General features: G+C 40.4%; 1 non-coding gene across 1 annotated transcript; it reads right to left on the bottom strand.

Annotated features, from left to right (window-relative positions):
* Positions 1-17,173: 17,173 nt before the first annotated feature.
* Positions 17,174-17,280, bottom strand: LOC121226926 (small nucleolar RNA R71). Its single transcript, XR_005924620.1, has one exon. It is a non-coding gene; the product is annotated as a small nucleolar RNA R71 (small nucleolar RNA).
* Between the last annotated feature and the right edge of the window lie 4,349 nt (positions 17,281-21,629).

The following is a 21,629-nucleotide window of genomic DNA, read 5'->3' on the forward strand; positions in this document are numbered from 1 at the left end:
CAAAATTATACAAGTCCAAAGGGTCCATGACCCACAACGAACGGGTGCCATTTCGAAGTTCAACCAAAATTGTACCAAAAGGGGGGGGGCTTTGATAGTGTGGGCGACTTCGACTTCAAAATCTCGAGTCCAATAGCTGGAGAACCAAAATCTATAAAACAGAGGATCAAAGAAACGGAGTAAGCAATTTATGCTTAGTAAGTTTTGAGCAAGGAATTCCAGCACAGCAAAAGTATAGCATTCATATAGCTAAACGGATAATTTCATATGCACAAATTTTCGATATCATACTTGCTTCACATTACCAACCCTTATGTACATACACAAAAGATCAACTTAGCCAAAGGCCGGTAGCTCGTTTATCAACTGAGCGAATACTTATTTGTAAGGGCTCAACTAAATTCAAGCACATACGAAACATACCTCAATGTTGGGATGTTTCTAGAGTATTTACTGAAATTTTTACAGCAAGATCATTCATTCCCAAATCACGTACCTTCGGAATTTAACCGGATATAGCTACTCGTTCAAATGCCTTCGGGACATAGCCCGGTTATAGTAACTCGCACAATTGCCTTCGGGACTTAACCCGGATTTAGTAACTCGCACAAATGCCTTCGGGCTTAGCCCGGAATTAGTATGTCGCACAAATGCCTTCGGATCTTAGTCCGGATATGGTCACTTAGCACAAAGCCTTCGGGACTTAGCCCGGACATCATTCAAATAACCATGCACATTTAACAGTAAATCATGGCACATTCGTATTTCATTTTCGTCAACAAAACTCAAACACAAGACACTTATCATTCTTGCAATTTCGGCTCAATAGCCACACACAAAGAGCATGATTTTGGTTTGCTTAAAACATGATCTAATAAAATCATAATTTAAGCTCTTTTACTCAAGAACTTACCTCGGGTGTTGTCGAACGATTCCGATAGCTATTCGACCACTTTTTCCTTCCCTTTATCGGATTTAGTTCCCCTTTGCTCTTGAGCTTAATTAAACAAATAAATTGATTTAATCATTTGAGCATCGAAAAGAGGAACACAAGGCACTTAGCCCATATTTATACATTAGACATTAAAGTCACATATGTACGGAATCATGAATCAAACTCAACATTTTAGCTAATTTTTCCCCCTTGGCCGAATTTTCTAAGCCAAGACAAAAGCATCAATATGCTTGCCTCTAACCGAATACATGCAACACCAATCTCCTTCCTATGGCCGAATATGCATGTCTATGTTGGGGCCGATTTCAACACTTAATACATTCTACAAGTATGGTCACTTGTATTGACTAAACACCCTTTTGTTTCAAGTTCAAAACTTGGCTAATACACACATATATACACTAGTAAAGCATCCTCTCCCTTTCCATCAATTTAACCCATGCATTACTCATTAATATACAAAAATTATATTCGGCCTTAGCACACAACTTGCTAGCCGATTCTTCTCCATCTAGCAACCAATGCACATATGTGCTCACTCAAAAATGCTAAAAAGAAGATTCAAGAATCATCAATCCACCAGCACATGCATCATTAACAAGCTTCATATTTAGCATGCAATGGCATTAACACAAAATCTACCTAGGCCGAATATCATCCCCATGACATAGCAAAGATTTGAACCATGGGCTAATTAGAACTCAAGCTAGCAACTAAAAACATGCATGAATCTCATGGCACAACCTCAAACATACCTTGATCTAGATACAAGTATGGCCAAACCTCCTCCTAATCCTCTTCCAAACCAAACATGAAGTAAGAACTCCTTCCTCCTTCCTTAGAATTTTCGGCCAAATGAAGATGAAAAAGGATGAACAAAATTTTCTCTTTTCTTTTCTTTAACTCACGGCAATGGGGGGGGAAACAACCACACACTCTTTTTTTTTTTGTTTTCATCATATTCCCTTTTATTATTTTATGCCCATGCTCCTTATTTTATTTTTTTCCACCCATGATGCACCAACACAACATGTCTATACATGTCTTGCCCATCACACTTGGTCTACCATGCTTGTCATGGCCGGCCACTACTAATTAGGGAGGAATTTGACATGCAAGTCCCCCCTTTTTATTTCATGCACTAATAGGTCCTTATGCTTCGACCAATCACATTTCAAAAATGTCGCACATAAGTCCTATTGACTAAATTCACATGCAATCGACTAAATCGAAACTTGAAATTTTCACACATTCATAATTACATATTCTAGACAATAAATATCACATTCAAACATTTCGGTGACTCGGTTTAGCAGTCCCGAAACCACTTCCCGACTAGGGTCAATTTTGGGCTGTCACAACTCTCCCCCACTTAAGAAATTTTCGTCCCCGAAAATCTTACCGGTAAATAGGTTTGGGTATCGTTCTTTCATCGAGCTCTCGGTTTCCCAAGTAGCTTCCTCGATCCCGTGTTTGAGCCATAACACCTTAACTAACGGAACCCTTTTGTTTCGCAACTCTTTCACTTCACGAGCTAGGATACGAATCGGTTCTTCTTCATAACTCAAGTCAGATTGAATTTCAACTTCTGAGGGATTAATCACATGTGACGGATCGGATCTATAACGTCGAAGCATCGAAACATGAAAGACATCGTGAATCTTTTCAAGTTCAGGGGGCAAAATCTGTAACACCCCGAACCCGAAACCGTCATCGGGGTCGAACACGAGGTGTTGACTGGCTTTACCCTCTTACAAAATTTATTTTCCAGACACTGCCCAATCTGTGTACTAGTCGTTTTAAAATTCATATCTTGAGTTTCGTAACTCGAAAATCAGTTTCGTAATTTTTCCCAGAAACTAGACTCATGTGCCCATCTATGTATTTTTTTCTAGAATTTTTGGTTGGGCCAATTAGTACAGTTTATTAGTCAAAGTTCCCCAAGTTGCAGGGGTCGACTACACTGACCTTTGCCCATTACGACTGGGATATCTCCCTGCACGGGGCTTCAATACTGTTGCCGTTTGTTTCTATGGAAACTAGACTCAGAGAGGAATCTGCACATATATGGTACGACCCCTAATTATCTCTGGTTAATTTATAATGAATTTCCAAAGTTGGAGCAGGGAATCCAGAAACCGTTCTGGCCCTGTCCCACTAAAATCTGATTATCTCTTAATATACTGCCCATATGATCTTTTCGTTACTTCCTCATGAAAACAGACTCATCGAGCTTCGATTACATAATTTATTCATCAATTAATTCCACTCCTACTATTTTTAGTGATTTTTCAATCTCATGACACTGCTGCTGCCAGCATCTGTTACGAAAGTAACTAGGTCCATTTCATGCCTACCCTCGATCCAACTCAATCGAACATTCGTGCCATTTTCGCATGGCTTAAAGTTTACATGCCATAATTCAAACACAACATACTAGCTTATACATGCCAAAATGATCTTCTAAGCACACTAAGAAGAAAGTACCAAAACTAGCTATCTGGTGTGATGACTTCGTTGACGGCCCGACCCCGCAAAAATTGATGAGTCCAAGCAACCTATAATGGGTGACAAGGAAACACCGGGTGAGTTTATAACTCAGTAAGTCATAAGCAATGCTCTACTATACATCAATAACATTATCACAAGAGGAATAAAATGGAATGAGACAATTTACTCCATCCATACCGAACCATACCATAGTTCCACCAACCTACCGATTCAATTTCATATCAATTCATGCCTTCACAATTCATATACTCATCAATAGGACATTGAAGCATTTTCATAAATCAATTTATTTTCGTTACAATCAAACCACAAAACGGCCTTTCACCCATCCTACGATAAATTTTTATGTACGTGACTTCAAGTATAGTTGTCACATAGGTTCAACTTACCGAGCTCAACACCAAGTATACGCATAGCACATATTAGCCATGTCCTCAAGACACTTACCCGATCCGCTGTCCGCGATCAGCTCAATAGTGTCGCACACATAGTGTCCATAATGATTCACGAATGTATATTGAGCCCGCACACTCAGTGCTATATAATCAACTCGCACATTTAGTGCCACGTAATCAAATCGCACACTTAGTGCTACATAGTCAAACCCGCACACTTAGTGCCGCATGGTCAATTCGCACACTTAGTGCATCATATTCATTTCGCACACTTAGTGCAACAAAGTAGAATCGCACACTTAGTGCTGTACAATTTAATCCCGCGCACTTAGCACCAATCTCATGGTCATAAATGGTTATCCCGCACATTTAGTGCCGAGATCAACAACTCATTACATCTCACCTCATTTATTTCATTCAACAATTTCATCATCACATACGTACATGCATATATATATGTACATTTATTCATTCCATTCAGCATCAATACACAACATTATGACCATTGAAATAATACCAACTACATGCTTAATGACTTACCTCGTGTTGGGTAAGACGGTTCCAACTCGGCTACTCGATAACCTTTTCTTTGCCTTTGCTCGATTCACCTCCTTTAGCTCCTTGAGCTTAGTCTAACCACCACCATAGCCGATTTTTCTCAAGCCTTTTTCCCCTTCCTTTCTTTCCTCTATTCGGCCAAGGATGTTCAAGAATGAACTCTTTTTTTTTGTTTTCTTTCTTCAATTCACGGCAACAAGGGGGGGGTGAGACCATGTACTTTTTTTTTTTCTCCATCACCCTTCTTTCATTATTTAATCACCATGCTTATTATTTTATTATTCTTAACATGCATCACTAGCATAACATGTTGGAGACATGTTTCCACCTATAGCATGGCCGGCCACTACATATTAGGGAGGGGGAATTTGACATGCAAGTCCCCTTTTTCTTCCACATGCACTAATAGGTCCTCATGCATTGACCTATCACATTTTAAAATTTTCTCATATAAGTCCTATTGACTAAATTCACATGCAATCAACTAAATCGAAGCTTGAAATTTTTACACATTCATGATTACATATTCTAGACAATAAACATCACATTCAAACCTTTCGGTGACTCGGTTTAGCGGTCCCGAAACCACTTCCCGGCTAGGGTCAATTTTGGGCTGTCACAACTCTCCCTCACTTAAGAAATTTTCGTCCTCGAAAATCTTACCAGTAAATAGGTTTGGATATCGTTCCTTCATCGAGCTCTCGGGTTCCCAGGTTGCTTCCTCGATCCCGTGTTTGAGCCACAACACCTTAACCAACGGAACCCTTTTGTTTCGCAACTCTTTCACCTCACGAGCTAGGATACATATCGGTTCTTCTTCATAACTCATATCGGCTTGAATTTCAACCTCTGATGGGCTAATTATATGCGACGGATCAGATCGATAGCGTCGAAGCATCGAAACATGAAAGACATCGTGAATCTTTTCAAGCTCAGGGGGCAAAATCAATCTATACGCAACTGGCCCCACTCGTTCGGAGATTTCGTACGGCCCAATGAATCTCGGGCTCAACTTGCCCTTACGGCCAAACCTAAGTACCTTTTTCCAAGGCGAAACTTTAAGGAACACTTTATCTCCCACCTGATATTCAATGTCCTTCCGTTTCAGATCCGCATACGATTTCTGACGATCTGTGGCTGCCTTCAAACTTTCACGGATTACTTTTACTTTCTGTTCAGCATCTTTAATCAAATCAACTCCGAAAATTTTACTTTCACCAAGCTCGGTCCAAAACAATGGTGTACGGCATTTACGACCGTACAAAGCCTCGTAAGGTGCCATCTTAATACTTGATTGAAAACTATTGTTGTAAGCGAATTCAATCAAAGGTACATACCGTTCCCATGAACCACTAAACTCAAGGATGCAGCATCTCAGCATATCCTCGAGTATCTGAATTATCCGCTCGGATTGACCATCGGTTTGGGGATGAAAAGCGGTGCTAAAATGCAGCTGGGTACCCAAAGCTTCTTGCAATTTCTTCCAAAATCGCGAGGTGAATCTCGGATCTCTATCCGACACGATAGAAATAGGTACTCCATGTAATCTCACAATCTGAGAAACATACAACTCGGCTAGTTTATCCAATGAGAAATCCGTACGCACGGGGATAAAGTGAGCCGACTTAGTCAGCCTATCAACAACAACCCAAATCGCATCCTTCTTACTTGCGGACAATGGCAGTCCGGACACAAAGTCCATTGTGACTCGGTCCCATTTCCACTCGGGTATCATGATCGGCTGAAGTAACCCTGAAGGCACTTGATGTTCCGCTTTCACTTGCTGACATATTAAACATCTCGAAACAAAGTCGGAGATGTCTCGCTTCATACCATGCCACCAAAATCGACGTTTCAAGTCGTTGTACATTTTCGTGCTCCCCGGGTGAATTGACATTCGGCTACAATGGGCTTCGTTCAGGATCATCGGAATGAGTTCCGAATTCCTTGGAACGCACAAACGACTTCTAAACCTCAAACAACCATCATCATCAATCTGAAACTCCGATTCCTTGTTTGGAACACACTCAGCTCGTTTTGCAACTAATTCATCATCGACTTTCTGAGCTTCATGAATTTGATGAGTCAATAATGGTTTGGCTTTTAATTCAGCTACTAACACATTGTCAGGTAGAACAGACAAGTGTACATTCATCGCTCGCAAAGCAAACAGTGATTTCTGGCTTAAGGCGTCCGCAACCACATTAGCCTTTCCCGGGTGGTAATCAATGACAAGCTCATAATCCTTCAACAATTCAAGCCAACGTCTTTGTCGCAGATTCAAGTCCCGTTGAGTCATCAAATATTTGAGACTTTTGTGATCCGAAAACACATGGCACTTCTCACCAAACAAATAATGTCGCCATATTTTCAATGCAAACACAATGGCGGCTAGTTCGAGATCATGGGTCGGATAATTTCTCTCGTGTGGCTTCAATTGTCTCGACGCATAGGCCACAACTCGACCTTCTTGCATCAATACACAACCCAACCCGAGTAGGGATGCGTCACTATAAACGACAAACTCTTTACCCGATTCGGGTTGCACCAAAATTGGAGCTTTAGTCAGATGAGTTTTCAGTTGATCGAAGCTTTTCTGACATTTCTCCGTCCATTCGAACTTAACATCCTTCTGAAGTAGCTTCGTCATTGGTGTGGCTATCATCGAGAAACCTTTGACAAATCGTCGGTAATAACCGGCGAGCCCTAGAAAGCTCCGGACTTCGGTAACGTTTCTCGGAGGCTTCCAGTTAAGTATGGCTGAAATTTTGCTCGGGTCAACCCGAATACCCGATGCGGATACCACATGACCCAAGAAGCTAACCTCTCTTAGCCAGAACTCACACTTACTGAACTTAGCATATAACTGCTTATCCCGCAAAATTTGCATCACTAGCCTCAGATGCTCAGCATGTTCGGCCTCATCTCTTGAATAGACCAAGATGTCATCAATAAACACAACTACGAACCGATCCAAGTACGGCCTAAAGATCCGATTCATCAAATCCATAAACACCGCAGGGGCATTAGTGAGCCCAAACGGCATCACTAAGAACTCATAGTGACCGTACCTCGTTCTGAAAGCAGTTTTGGGTACGTCCGAATCTCGAATCCGTAACTGATAATAACCCGATCTCAAATCTATCTTTGAAAACACCGATGCTCCCTTTAATTGATCGAACAGATCATCTATACGCGGTAACGGATACTTATTCTTTATCGTCACTTTATTCAGTTGACGATAGTCAATGCACAACCTCATGGTTCCGTCCTTCTTTTTCACGAACAATACTGGTGCACCCCAAGGCGAGAAACTCGGTCGAGCGAAACCTCTATCCGTCAATTCTTGCAACTGAGCTTTCAACTCTTTTAACTCAGTTAGTGCCATACGATACGGAGCGATCGAAATTGGCGTAGTTCCAGGTACAAGCTCAATTCCAAACTCTACTTCCCGAACAGGTGGCAAACCCGGTAACTCTTCAGGAAAAACATCCGGGTATTCACAAACCACCGGCACCGATTCGGGTTTCTTTTCTAACTCCTTGTCATCAAGTACATACGCGAGGTATGCTTCGCACCCTTTCCTTACATATTTCTGGGCCAACATTGCTGATATTACAGCTGGCAACCCCCTTAAGTCCGCAGACTCAACTCGGATTATTTCGTTATTTGCGCACCTCAAATCGATAGTCTTGCTTTTGCAATTCACAACCGCATCATGCGCGGTTAACCAATCCAAACCAAGAATAACATCAAACTCGTCGAACGGCAAAAGCATCAAATCAGCCGGAAAACAGGATTCTCGGATTAATAGAGGGCATCTCTTACACACTTTATCAACAAGTACGCATTGACCCAAAGGGTTTGATACTCGAATTACGAGCTCAGTAGACTCAACAGGTAGAGTCTTACTGGTTGCTAAGGTTTCGCATACATATGAATGAGTAGAACCAGGGTCAATCAATGCAATCACATTAGTATCAAAGAGAGTGAAGGTACCAGTGATGACGTCGGGGGAGGATGCCTCCTCTCGTGCGCGAATGGCATATGCTCTAGCAGGAGCACGGTTCTCGGCGCGATCGGCCGTATCAGAAGCCCCCCTCTGACTACCACCCCTGCCTCCAAAAATTCTCGGTGGTCTACCTCTAGATGTCACTCCACTAGGTCTTGCACCTTGAATCTTATTCTTCTCATCCAGCTCCGTGCAATCTCTAATGAAGTGGTCCTTCGAACCGCATCCGTAACAGGCCCTGTTAGTAGACTTGCCCCAACATTCACCTAGGTGTCGTCTTCCACATTGGGGACATTCAGGTTTCTCGTGCCGATTATTGCCCACACTAGCTACCGAAGTAGCTCGGGAGCCCATCGATGGTCTTGCCCTGATGGAAATTCCCGTAGTCGCCCTCGACTTACTAATGTCCTCCCTGAACTTCTTCACAGCTGAGAACGGAGCTTTACCCGTCGATCTTTTACGATAATCTCTAGCTTCAAATTCAGCCTTCCTCTTCTCCTTTCCAAGTTCCTCCGCCTTGCAGGCTCGTTCGACTAGTGTTACGAATTCCTTTATTTCCAGAATACCCATTAGTAGCTTTAAATCTTCGTTCAATCCTTCCTCAAATCTTTTGCACATAGCAACCTCATCAGCTACGCACTCCCGGGCATACCTACTAAGTCTTACGAATTCATGTTCGTATTCAGATACAGTCATACGGCCTTGCTTGAGTTCCAAGAACTCCTTACGCTTCTGGTCAATGAACCGTTGGCTAATAAATTTCTTCCGAAATTCCGTTTGAAAGAAGTCCCAAGTTACTCGCTCGTTCGGGACTATGGAAATCAATGTCCTCCACCAATAGTAGGCTGAGTCTCGCAACAAAGATACAGCACATTTTAGACATTCATCGGGTGTGCATGACAATTCATCGAACACCCGAATGGTGTTATCAAGCCAGAACTCGGCCCTTTCGGCATCATCAGTTACTATGGCCTTGAACTCCTCGGCCCCACGCTTCCTAATCAAGTCTACAGGTAGCTTACTCAGCCTCACAGGATCAGCGACTGACGGCCTTACAGGCTCTTGGGGTGGGTTATTCAAATTTGGGAATTGTTGGACAGCCGGGTTGGCTCGGGCATATTGCGCGACCCACTCATTCATCATGGTAAAGAAGGCTTGTTTAGCCCCCTCACCTTGATTATTCGCAGATGACTGGGGTTCAACAGGCGGCGTCCCTTGTGCAGGAGCAGCCGCTACGCTCTCAACGTCATCCGCTAGGGTTCTTTCTTCACCGGGATCCATTTACTAATCAAGACAAAAACATTTCAACCGTCAGAAGTCATCACCCTTTTAAACATTAACATTATGGCATGTATAGCTAGACTCATACGTGCTATGGAAGTCCTAGAACCGACTAAACCATAGCTCTGATACCAATAAAATGTAACACCCCGAACCCGAAACCGTCATCGGGGTCGAACACGAGGTGTTGACTGGCTTTACCCTCTTACAAAATTTATTTTCCAGACACTGCCCAATCTGTGTACTAGTCGTTTTAAAATTCATATCTTGAGTTTCGTAACTCGAAAATCAGTTTCGTAATTTTTCCCAGAAACTAGACTCATGTGCCCATCTATGTATTTTTTTCTAGAATTTTTGGTTGGGCCAATTAGTACAGTTTATTAGTCAAAGTTCCCCAAGTTGCAGGGGTCGACTACACTGACCTTTGCCCATTACGACTGGGATATCTCCCTGCACGGGGCTTCAATACTGTTGCCGTTTGTTTCTATGGAAACTAGACTCAGAGAGGAATCTGCACATATATGGTACGACCCCTAATTATCTCTGGTTAATTTATAATGAATTTCCAAAGTTGGAGCAGGGAATCCAGAAACCGTTCTGGCCCTGTCCCACTAAAATCTGATTATCTCTTAATATACTGCCCATATGATCTTTTCGTTACTTCCTCATGAAAACAGACTCATCGAGCTTCGATTACATAATTTATTCATCAATTAATTCCACTCCTACTATTTTTAGTGATTTTTCAATCTCATGACACTGCTGCTGCCAGCATCTGTTACGAAAGTAACTAGGTCCATTTCATGCCTACCCTCGATCCAACTCAATCGAACATTCGTGCCATTTTCGCATGGCTTAAAGTTTACATGCCATAATTCAAACACAACATACTAGCTTATACATGCCAAAATGATCTTCTAAGCACACTAAGAAGAAAGTACCAAAACTAGCTATCTGGTGTGATGACTTCGTTGACGGCCCGACCCCGCAAAAATTGATGAGTCCAAGCAACCTATAATGGGTGACAAGGAAACACCGGGTGAGTTTATAACTCAGTAAGTCATAAGCAATGCTCTACTATACATCAATAACATTATCACAAGAGGAATAAAATGGAATGAGACAATTTACTCCATCCATACCGAACCATACCATAGTTCCACCAACCTACCGATTCAATTTCATATCAATTCATGCCTTCACAATTCATATACTCATCAATAGGACATTGAAGCATTTTCATAAATCAATTTATTTTCGTTACAATCAAACCACAAAACGGCCTTTCACCCATCCTACGATAAATTTTTATGTACGTGACTTCAAGTATAGTTGTCACATAGGTTCAACTTACCGAGCTCAACACCAAGTATACGCATAGCACATATTAGCCATGTCCTCAAGACACTTACCCGATCCGCTGTCCGCGATCAGCTCAATAGTGTCGCACACATAGTGTCCATAATGATTCACGAATGTATATTGAGCCCGCACACTCAGTGCTATATAATCAACTCGCACATTTAGTGCCACGTAATCAAATCGCACACTTAGTGCTACATAGTCAAACCCGCACACTTAGTGCCGCATGGTCAATTCGCACACTTAGTGCATCATATTCATTTCGCACACTTAGTGCAACAAAGTAGAATCGCACACTTAGTGCTGTACAATTTAATCCCGCGCACTTAGCACCAATCTCATGGTCATAAATGGTTATCCCGCACATTTAGTGCCGAGATCAACAACTCATTACATCTCACCTCATTTATTTCATTCAACAATTTCATCATCACATACGTACATGCATATATATATATGTACATTTATTCATTCCATTCAGCATCAATACACAACATTATGACCATTGAAATAATACCAACTACATGCTTAATGACTTACCTCGTGTTGGGTAAGACGGTTCCAACTCGGCTACTCGATAACCTTTTCTTTGCCTTTGCTCGATTCACCTCCTTTAGCTCCTTGAGCTTAGTCTAACCACCACCATAGCCGATTTTTCTCAAGCCTTTTTCCCCTTCCTTTCTTTCCTCTATTCGGCCAAGGATGTTCAAGAATGAACTCTTTTTTTTTGTTTTCTTTCTTCAATTCACGGCAACAAGGGGGGGTGAGACCATGTACTTTTTTTTTTTTCTCCATCACCCTTCTTTCATTATTTAATCACCATGCTTATTATTTTATTATTCTTAACATGCATCACTAGCATAACATGTTGGAGACATGTTTCCACCTATAGCATGGCCGGCCACTACATATTAGGGAGGGGGAATTTGACATGCAAGTCCCCTTTTTCTTCCACATGCACTAATAGGTCCTCATGCATTGACCTATCACATTTTAAAATTTTCTCATATAAGTCCTATTGACTAAATTCACATGCAATCGACTAAATCGAAGCTTGAAATTTTTACACATTCATGATTACATATTCTAGACAATAAACATCACATTCAAACCTTTCGGTGACTCGGTTTAGCGGTCCCGAAACCACTTCCCGGCTAGGGTCAATTTTGGGCTGTCACAGCTCGTTTGAAGGTAAAGGTCTTGATTAGATTAAAAGGATTGTTCTTTTTGATATAGTTTAGTTGAGTATCATTTTAAACAATTAATTCAATGTCTTATCGGGCAATTTTAGGTTCTAGTGTCTCGAGAGTGTTTTTGCATCAAAATTGTAATAGGTGTGTACCCAAAACGTAGAAAAATGAGTTTCGGCAAAACTATAAAAACTGTTCTGTTGAGCCACTAGGGCGTGTGGTCACCCGTGTGGTTGGTTGTGTGTGAGACACAGCCGTGTGGCCAACGAAGGCATGGTCGTGCGTAACACACGACTGTGTGGTGGCCGGAGTGTGGCCATGTGAGCCACAGGGCTAGGCCAAGTTGGGCATGTAGGCCCAAACGGGTAGTCCACACAAGCATGTGGGCCCACACGGGAAGTTCACATTGGCATGTGGGTTTTTTGGCTAGGCCATGAGGGCCACATGGGTAAGGCAATTCTGGGTGTGTGGCCAGACAGACGTATGGGCCCATGTTTCTGAAAATTTCCATAAGGTCACACGGGTTGTTCTGATCGTTTGTGGGCCTACCGTAAGGTCAGTAACGGTTAACCAAACCCTAAAATTGTAGATCTGATAGTTTGTTATTCTCTTCTGAGTATGATAATGCTATGCATGTCTAATTATTTTGATATTTGTACACAAGGATGTTGAGCATGTCTAGTATGTTCTTCTGTATCTTTTTCTGTATATGATTGTGGGGTGGGATTTGTATAAGAAGAGGAAGTATTCTGTACAGCGATCATCGCCTATATTCTGGCAGCTTGGCTGCACATTATCTGACATGTGTCGTAATAGCACGATATGGTGTGTACGGATGGGTGGGTTTTTTTAACCCCACATGGTGTGATGGGATGGTCAGAGTTGGTATGTAGAGGATGATGGTAGGATTCTGTATATCTGACTTTGTTTACTATATTTAAAAAGGGCATGAGCCTGACTCTATATCTGTATGTTTGGATGATTAATTATATTGGGTTACACACTAAGTTTATGAAAACTCACATCCGTTTGTCTTTTCTATTCAGGTAATCCACAGACTTAGGAGGATCGGTGCGATGGAACCTTTCGGTGGCAACGAGTTCATAAACTGATTAGGTTTATGGTTTTTATTTTAAGGATTAGTTTTTGGATTTTTGTAATAATTGGACTCTCCAGACTTCTTGGCTAATTTTCTTTTGGGTTTGGATTTTCGTTTTAGTACTTAAATTGTGACTGATATCTAAAAACTATAGTTTTTACTAAAACAAAGGTTTTCTAAAAATACAAACTGCTTTTTTTAAATACAATGTTTTTTGTAAGCTTCCGCTATAAAACACGTTTTAAGGGAAATTGATTAATTCAATAAACATTTTGACAATGGATAAAAGTAAATAAGAGCTGAAAAATTGAAATGGTTTTGACGTGTAGATTTCGTTATCAAAACCCGTTCTTTGTGACACCTCTGGACTTGGCCATAATGTGTAGGCCAAGTTTGTGGTGTTACAAAAATCTCACATTATCCCATCCACTAATGAAATCAATTCAGAAGAAATTCTAGTTAACCCGTTCTTTAAATACCATACCTAAATAAGTCGATTAGTCATGAATAGCTTCTTCCTTAGTAGTAACATTATGTATCCTAAATGATCTTTAGAAAAATCTGATATCTCTTCTAGAACCGTCTTTACTTGCTAATCCATTTAATCATTGTAATTCAATAGTGACTAAACTTTTACACTTTTTTTGATTTAATCTTTTTTATTTAACTAACCATCTAAATGCTAAAAATTTTCAATGAAACTTTAATACTACCTTAATGACACTCTGTAAATATTTATAAAAATATTTACGGTTTTGTTTATAAAAACGATGTCCCGATACCTCATTTTCTAAACCCACTTGACCTTAGGGTCTTACCACTTGAACTTAATAAATCGCTTATTAAAGGAAAATTATCAAATCAAAAACCTTTTTAAAACCATATTTGACTTGTAAATATTAATATTTAATATTTATGAACTTGTCAGATTTGGTGGTCCCAAAACCACTATTTCTGACAACACTAAAAAATGAGTTGTTACAATACTTCTCCCATTTATTGCATTACTCTTTTTTTTTGGGAATTCATCTCATCACACTTACCTTTCTACTTGGAAGTGAAGATGGAGCAATCACCAAACTCTCAAGCTATTTGGCACAATCATAATTTGAAGTTATTTTTACACTCATGTTTCCAACCACCTTTCTACTTGGAAGCGAAGATGAAGCAACCACCAAAATCCCAAGCTACTTAGCAGTCTTCCACAGTGGAGTGTCCCAAAATTACTTTAAGGTACTCTTATCTGAAACCTTTTTTTGCCCAAAAGTAAAGATGGAGTAAACACCAAACTCTTGGGCTACTCAATGTGATAGAAATTGGAGTCTTTACTACCAAACTTAGCTTAGAAATTTATGCTTCTGGAAGTTTAAATTGAGTCTTTCATTTGCTACATTTGTGCATTTTAGCTCAATGACTTCTATAAGAAACTATGAATTTTAGTGTAAAAATTCCTAACGACATTAAGGATTGAGTGAATACAATCTAAGTGTCATAGATATTATAGAGAATCCTAACATTAGGAGTTGACTCTATTCATTTCCTTTCTATATCTCACAAAAAAATTTAAGGACTATTTTCATCATTGGACTTCACTAAATTAGCTATTATGCAATCAACTCAATAATGTTATAACAAACAATTCTTTATTACTTACTAGAATTCATGAAATGTTATGGCAATTAAGTATGTCTATAAGGATAAAATATAATAACGAATGATGCTATGTTAAACTAAAATCTAGAATGCATGTTACACCCTGATAAACCGTAATTTATACATATTTTTACCCCATGCTTAACGCATTTTATGGATGATTTTCCATTAGAATTGGTGAATTCGATGCTCCTAATGCTTTAATTTCATGTTTTATACTTAGGAGAGTATAGGAAAGCAAAAGGAACGAGAAACAGACCAAAAATGGAGAAAATGGGCCAAAGTATGAAATCAACACGGCCTGGACCTCCTAACACAGGCAGACCACACGGCCGTGTCAATTTGGCAGGCTCGAGCACGGCCTGAAGTAATCACACACTGGCGTGTCACACGAGCGTGTCCCTGCCGAGCCCAAGTTGAGTCCAATTCAGAAAAGGCTAATTTAGAGGGCTCTTAGGCATTCCAAAGCATATAAATACACACTATAGGAGGAAGAAAAGAGACACACAGAATAGGGTGTAAGGAATTACTCCAAGGAAGCCGATTGATCCATCTCAGAAACCAGATTCATCATCAAGACTGAAGATCTCTCCTCAATTTCCCTTTCAGAAGTTTTGGGTTTTCTTTATGTTTTGTATTCTTTATTATTCTGAGATGTTTTCTTATTTAGTTATGAACTAAAACCCTTAAATACCTAAAGGGAATGAAACCTAATACGACTCTTGTTATTATTTTCTGAATAGTATGATAAATATTTAACTTGTTCTTAATTATGTTTTTTTAATTCTTGTTTTGATATCCCAAGATACTGATTCAAGATAAGCTCTTATTCAAAGGAGGAATAGACCCTGTCTAAGAGTACATTTGTCATAATTAAGCGGAGTTGATTGCGCGCCTAGACATAGGGTGACAAGATTTTGCCAGATTAGGGTGAAACCTAATAAAGGGATCCATAGATCGAGTTAATGCAACCCTAGGGTGTTAATTAGAGAAAGGTCTCAATTATTCAATCTAGGGATTAGACGTTATTAGTATTGAATAGGGATAATAACATAACTTAGGGATCTCCACGGAACAAGTTAAATGAATAAATCGTCTGATTCGAAGCCAGAATAACAAGTACAGTCTAGGTGGATTTTTCCTTAGGTATTGTCTTAATTCAATCGATTTTCCCAAAAGCAATTCCCCAATTCTATTCTCTGTGATTTCTTAGTTTAGATAATTAGTTAGTTAAAACAAAACCTGTTTAGTCTTAGGCTAGATAATAAAAAGAAAGTCATTACTAGTATTTTTAGTTCCTTTGGGGTCAACAATCCGGTCTTGCTAAAACTATACTACTGTTCGATAGGTACACTTGCCTACATCGTGATAATAGTTAGTTTCAATAATGATTAATTATAAATATTTAAAACCTGTCACAAAATCACACGATCAAGTTTTTGGCGCCGTTGTTGGGGAACTAAGATATAAGGAACGCTCAAATTTTATTACTTTAGCCATTTATTTCTCTTGCAATTTAATTTAATTTAATTTAATTATTATTTATTAATTTACTTTTCTTTCTCTTGGCAGGTTTTTATAGTTGATGATTAGAAAAAACCCGTCAGGACCACTACTTTTTGATGAAGAAATCAATCGTACAGTTCGCAGAAACCAAAGAGAAATAAGGCGAAGCTTAAGATACATAGAGAACGAGCAAGAGGATGATACTCAACCCCCAACTGAAGAGATGGCTGAAAACCAATACAATCAGCTACCCCCTGTAATTGCGGTTAATCAAAATCCTGCTCCACGCACTATGTATGATTATGCTAAACCTTCTTTAACAGGAATTGAATCAGGCATAGTTAGACCTGCTATAGCTACAAATACTTTTGAACTGAAACCTAACACAATTCAAATGATACAACAGTTTGCTCAGTTTGATGGTTTGCAGGATGAAGATCCCAACGCTCACTTAGCAAACTTTTTGGAACTATGCGATACATTTAAAATTAATAGTGTTTCTGATGATGCCATTCGTCTTCGTTTATTCCCTTTTTCATTGTGGAAGAAAGCTAACATTGGTTGAACTCGTTACCACGAGGGTCAATTACTACTTGGGAACAAATGACTGAAAAATTTTTACTAAAATATTTTCCACCGGCTAAAACGGCTAAATTACGTAATGACATCTCTTCGTTTGTGCAGATGGACTTAGAAACTCTTTACGATGCATGGGAGAGATACAAGGACTTACTGAGAAGGTGCCCTCACCATGGGTTACCGCTTTGGCTATAGGTTCAACTGTTCCATAATGGCCTGAATCCTTCGACTCGACAAATGGTTAACGCAGTTGCTGGCGGAACCATCAATAATAAAACACCTGAAGATGCCTATGAGTTTATAAAGGAGATATCACTGAATAACTATTAGTGGCAAGTCATGAGGACTAAGCCAACTAAAAAAGCAGGTGCTTATAACGTCGATTCGGTTACTATGCTGTCAAACCAAGTAGAACTTCTAAATAAAAAGATTGATGGTTTACTTGGTTCTACTCAGGTACATCTAGTAATGAGGTGTGAGACGAATGGAGGAGGAGCATGCACAGAGTATCAACCCTTCAACCCTAGCATCGAGGAGGAACAAGTCCAATAAATGGGTAACAATAACTCTCGATCCCAAAATAACCCATATAGTAACACTTACAATGCAGGTTGGAGGAACCACCCCAATTTCTTGTGGGGTGGTCAAGGAAATCAAAGACCACAACATCCTCCAGGTTTTCAACAACCACCCTATCAACAGGAAAAAAAATCGAACCTTGAAGAGATGCTCTCAAAGTTTATATCAGTGTCAGAAACCCATTTCCAGAACACTGAGACAGCACTTAAAAATCAGCAAGCGTCAATCCAAGGGCTCGAAACTCAAATAGGCCAGCTTTCCAAACTAATCTCTGAACGACCACAAGGTAGCTTGCCAAGTAATAATGAACCCAACCCAAGGGAACAACTCAACGCAATTAATATTCAAGATAACGAAGGAGTCGTTGAGCCTGAGCCAGAACCGAGGCAAGACACTATGGTAAGCAAAGGTCAAGGTGTGGTAGGTCATAATAAAAAAAATTAGTGAATGTTGAATATAAACCTCGTGTGTCATAGCCCAACGCGACAAGGAAAGACCGCTCAGATGCACAATTTGGTAAATTCCTTAAACTCTTAAAAAAATTACATATTAACTTACCGTTTATTGAAGCCCTATCGCAGATGCCAAACGCAATGAAATTTTTAAAGGAGTTTTTAGCAAATAAGCGGAAGTTGGACGAGGCATCGCCTATGGAGCTAAACGCAGTTTGCTCAGCTATTCTCCAGAATAAACTACCCAACAAACTAAAATATCCAGGGAGTTTTACTATTCCTTGCTTAATTGGTAGTTTAGATGTTAATAATGCATTAGCTGATTTAGAGGCTAGTATCAACATCATGCCTTACAAATGTTTAAGCAACTAGGTCTCGGGAAACCCAAACAGACTAGGATGAGCATTCAATTAGCAGATTAAACTATAAGATTCCCTAGGGGTATTATTGAAGATGTGCTAGTTAAAATCGATAAATTTATATTTCCCGTTGACTTCATTGTTCTAGACATAGAGGAGGATAGCAACACTCCTTTAATTCTAGGAAGGCCCTTTTTAGCAACTACTAAAATAATTACTGATGTTGGCATATGTGAACTCACACTCCGTAGACGAAACAATCACCCTTCAAGCTCGTAATTCTAGCAACATATCAGAAATTGAAGGTGATCGTCTAAACCATTCTATTAAACTGGCAATCTGGTACAACCTACTTTGCAGGAAATAAGTCTGAAGGAAGCACATGAGTTATTCTCAAGCAGTAGCAGAGGACCTATTCATGAAGATCGAAGGCTACAAATCGAGGAACTAGATGAATGGCGGATACATAATTCGAGAACACCTGACAAATCGAATCTACGACAGTACGAGCTCAATACCTTTCCAAATCAACTTAAGGTTGGAGATAGAGTTTTATTAGATGCAATAGATCCCCACATTGTTGCTACCACACTGAATGAAGAAATCTCTCTTACGGTACTTAGCATTTTACCATTCGGTACGGAGGTGAGTCATCCCAAGTTCGGCACTTTTAACGTAAACAACACCCGTTTAAAACCTTATTTTGATACCAGGAATGAGGAGTATAAACTCCTCAAACCACCATGATCATTCAACGGAGAGGTAAGTCAAGCTTAGACTATAAATAAGTGCTTCTCGGGAGGCAACCTGAGCACTAACTATATTAACTTCTTTAAAATTTAGTCTTCAACACCTAACTTACTAACGGAGCTCTTGAATACAGGTTTTCCACAGAGATACGGCCAAGCACACGGGCGTGCTTAGGGCCGTGTGAAAATAGGGCAAAGATTTCCCAAACATAGGTTATGATAAAATGCCAAGGCCGTGCGACATGGTCGTGGTCGAGCCTGCCAAACAATACGGGCTTACAACACGCTCGTGTGGAAGAACCGTGGACAAACATGTTAAATAGCACGGGTGTGCGACACTCCCGTGTCTAGAACCCGTGGTCGAACCTACTAGATTAACACGGGCGTCAGTCTACAAACACGGGCGTGGGAGAAGCGAACAATGACAAACACAGTCGTGAGACACGGCCATGTACACCCACACCCCCAAGGAACACGGGCGTGTACTAAATGTCAAACGCGCAAAATTTACGAATCACACGGGCTGAAATTGGGGAACACGGGCATGTTGCCTGGCCATGTGCCCTAAAATCTATAAAAACCCTACACTATTCATTGTCTTTCCCACCCAAAAACCCTAACCCTAGCCGATACAAGTCCACACGACCTCCTCGCCATGCCTGTGCGCCGCATCCAACTCTATTTTTGCCGCTCATTCTCCCTTTTCTAGCGTTTATTTACTTTTTTCCCTTTAATTGCACTCATTTTTCATGTTAGTTATCATAGTACTATGCATTTTTCATGATTATTTTCATCTTTCTATCACTCACATTTTAGTCATAGAACAAGTTATTATCTTTTTCATGTTCAAATTCTTACTCTTTATATGATTTCTCTACTTTATCTGATTGGTTAGAAGTAGATATTCATGATTAGAACAATAGACATACTCGTGCCTTTAGTGTTATCATTTTTCATCCGTCACACATGTTGCATTCCATGAAATTTGTTGCCATTTTTACGCCATACAATTGATTGCTTTGATTAACTTATTCGTCTTACTAGTTGCTGAAATTATGATTGTTATTTACAATTTGTCTTTATTTTACTTTGATCATTCCTCAAGATGAATTAATGGTTTTGATTGTAGGTACCATGTCATCTTCACGAGGAAAGAAAATCGTCGTACCTGCTTCCAATAAACGGAATAGAGTGTAATTTTCATAGGTCCAACCGCAAAAATTCGTCACCCTCTCCTACAGTTCCCCTGTAGGGCCCAGAAAGAATTGTTCCAAATACTTCAGGCTTGACCTTAATTGCTGGCCGCTGCATTAACTGGCTGTCGTAGAACAAGTTCAGTTGGCTGATGCGATTCAGGCCCTCCTACCACCACCCTTAGGAGCTGTTCTTGGGATCATCAAGCCACATACCTCGATCTCATGATGGAACTATGCTCAACGTTCCATCTTCAGACCGTAATGACGAACTATATGATCTCGGCACGGTCCAATTTTTCCTAGGCAGATTAATCAGCCAGCTAAGCATCCAGAGTTCGGTGCTGCACTGGCTTATATACGGAGGAGTTCAAGGAGGAAAAACTACATGTTCTCACTCGCCACATACACTTCTCTCCCTCGAAGTGTGGCACACTTTGGCCCCTCGCGCAGCCTCCTACAATCCTAGCCGCTCCAAGGCATCAGTTCTCCCACCATCCCTGAGGTACCTATACGCCATTTTGGCTCACACGATTACAGGAAACGAGAAAGCACTGGCGTCGTCAACACTCATGACGCCTACTTTTATGGTGTATGTCGCACGGGCACGTCATCGACCTTACCTATTTCATCGCCCTCGCGATTCAGCACCGGACGGAGCGGCATAGGAAGAGGGTCATCTCATCGACCCCTACATGACTCGTTGGCTCGAACTTGGGCTCCTTGACACCGCGGCCCAAGAATCATCATTGACCCTTATTGGCCAGATGTCCCACAAGGCGTCTCGAGCATGCTTAACATGAGGGTGATCAAAAAGTGCCGAGGAACCTACCCTCCTCATATCGACTCGCCCAATCTACCAAGGAGGAGGCCTACGAGACATTCCTGATGATGTCCCTCCACAGCACCAGGACCCACCGACTCAGCCACCACTACCCTCTCGTCCATTTCATACGGCAGCTTCATATGCTGACATCTTTGAGCACCTCACTCGATCGAGCAGTAGTATTTCAATGATTTGAGAACATGATGCTACTTACAGCAGATTTTTAGCACCTCCACTCCATGCTAACCCACCTCGCGAACCATCCAGCGATGAAATGTTTAAAACATTTATTATTATTTTATGTTTTTAATTTTTCTTAAAATCTTTTATTTTATTAGATTTTAGAATTTTATTTTAATTACCAATTCGA

Source organism: Gossypium hirsutum, unplaced genomic scaffold (genome assembly GCF_007990345.1).
Source record: "Gossypium hirsutum isolate 1008001.06 unplaced genomic scaffold, Gossypium_hirsutum_v2.1 scaffold_663, whole genome shotgun sequence".
Lineage (NCBI taxonomy): Eukaryota > Viridiplantae > Streptophyta > Magnoliopsida > Malvales > Malvaceae > Gossypium > Gossypium hirsutum.